Below are 2,113 nucleotides of genomic sequence, written 5' to 3'. Positions count from 1 at the left end.
TCTGGACGCACCCCCCACGCCCCAACGGATTGACCGGAACAGCGCCCTTGCGTGTTGTCGAGCGGGTAGCACCGGGGAGTCCGGCTCGAGTAGCTGCTTTGTCCGTCTGACGAGCACAATGGATTTCGCCAAGGTTTTCACCTTCTCCTTCGTCTCGGCCGCCGAGGGGCTACGGCACGAGGCGAAGGGAGCAACAGGGCAGTCTCTGCTCTCCGCGCTGAGGACCTCCTCTCCGACCTTTGCAGACGAGGAACGGAAAAACGAGGGAAAGGGAGTCCATCTGGTGGAGAGGTCACGACTCTCGTCCGTGGTGAACCAGGAATGCCCTGCAGGACCCTTCCTGAGCAGGCCCATTTGGAGGTTGAGTTCTGCCACAAGTGCGGGTCCTCCGGGAGAGGAGAGACCCCCGAAGACGGGGAGTGCGTGACGTTTACCGTGGGAGCCACCGGCGGCGGGGGTCGGCCAGCGGCCAGGTGCGAGGGCCTGCGAGAGGCCGGGCTGGACCTGTGCGTTTTCGCCCCGGCTGGCGAGACGGCGCGGGAGGCGCTGAGCAAGGACGGCAGGTTCGTGGAGGAGGTGGAGGGCGAGGGGTGGGCTCTGGCCGAGCCCCGGACCTCCGCCAGCTTCCCGCCGGCCCACGCGGTCGACCAGCTGGACGGCCGGGCCTTCGAGGTCGAATTCACGAGCGAGGAGGCCAGCCCCGAGTCTGTCGCCAGCGAGATTCTCCACGCGTTGGCGGTGGAGACGGGCCAGTACTTGAGAGGGAAGACCTGGGAGGCCGTGAAGGAGGAGTTCGAGGCGCTGACCGGGGGCTCTCTCCCTCCCCAACCGAATCCCCAGCAACATCTCCAAGCTGCCCCTGGGGCTGAGCGAGGCGGTGGGCTCCATCAAATGGACCAGCGCCAATGGCGAGGAGGGGAACGCCTCCTGCTTCCACCTCGCCAAGGGGCTACGTCCTGACCTGCTACCACGTCGTAAAGATGATCGTAGGAGACGGGACCCCCCAGAGCGAGTGGGCTAAAGCCATTCGCGACTCCGCCCAGGTCACCTTCACCTTCAGAACGACAAACGAGACCAAGTGGAAGGTGAGGGAGAACGGCCTCCGAGCCCACTCCTCGGAGCTGGACTACGCAGTGTTGGGGCTGGAGGTACCCGACTCTCGAGCGTCGGAGCTACGCAGGGGGTGGCCAGCTGGGCGAGCAAGCCCATCGCCCAGGGGGTGGTCTACAGCGTGGGCCGGGAGTTTGCCGACTCGTTAATGCTGGTCCCCTTGAGCCAGGAGGCCGAAGACGGCGACTTGTCCACCAGGCAGGCCTTCCAAACCTTCTCCCCCGTCTCTTTCTCCACCCAACGCCCGGGTCCCGAGGGGCTGGCCGACGAGGGGGGCCCCGTCCACCGCCCCGGAGCCTCTGGCTCTCCGGTGTTCAACAACTACGGGAGGCTGATGGGGATGCACGCCGGGGGTTACTGGTACGAGGGGCGCCTGCTCGAATTCGGCCCCACCATCCAGGCCGTCGCTGCCCACATCCACGCGGGGGAACGAGCTTTCTACCAGTTGCTGTTTCAGGGCAACGCCACGCGGAGTGCTGCGCGGTCATGTGAGGAGAGGGCGCTGTGACCGGGGGGGGACGTGCGACCGGGAGATGTGTGACAGGAGATGTGTGACCAGGACATGTGTGACAGGAGATGTGTGACCAGGACATGTGTGACCAGATGTGTGACCAGGAGATGTGTGCAGGAGATGTGGACCAGGAGATGTGTGACCAGGACATGTGTGACAGGAGATGTTGATAGAGATGGTGACCAGATGTGTGACCAGGAGATGTGTGACCAGGACATGTGTGACCAGATGTGTGACCAGGAGATGTGTGACAGGAGATGTGTGACCAGGAGATGTGTGACCAGGACATGTGTGACAGGAGATGTGTGACCAGATGTGTGACCAGGAGATGTGTGACAGGAGATGTGTGACCAGGAGATGTGTGACAGGAGATGTGTGACAGGAAATGTGTGACCAGATGTGTGACCAGGAGATGTGTGACAGGAGATGTGTGACCAGGAGATGTGTGACCAGGAGATGTGTGACAGGAAATGTGTGACCAGATGTGTGACC

General features: G+C 63.0%; 1 pseudogene; it reads left to right on the top strand.

Moving 5' to 3' along the window:
* Positions 1 to 7: 7 nt before the first annotated feature.
* Positions 8 to 1,691, top strand: LOC137319259 (serine protease FAM111A-like; annotated as a pseudogene).
* The last annotated feature ends 422 nt before the right edge of the window (positions 1,692 to 2,113 follow it).

Source organism: Heptranchias perlo, unplaced genomic scaffold, assembly GCF_035084215.1.
Source record: "Heptranchias perlo isolate sHepPer1 unplaced genomic scaffold, sHepPer1.hap1 HAP1_SCAFFOLD_785, whole genome shotgun sequence".
Classification (NCBI taxonomy): domain Eukaryota; kingdom Metazoa; phylum Chordata; class Chondrichthyes; order Hexanchiformes; family Hexanchidae; genus Heptranchias; species Heptranchias perlo.
This window is presented reverse-complemented; position numbering and strand designations above follow the sequence as displayed.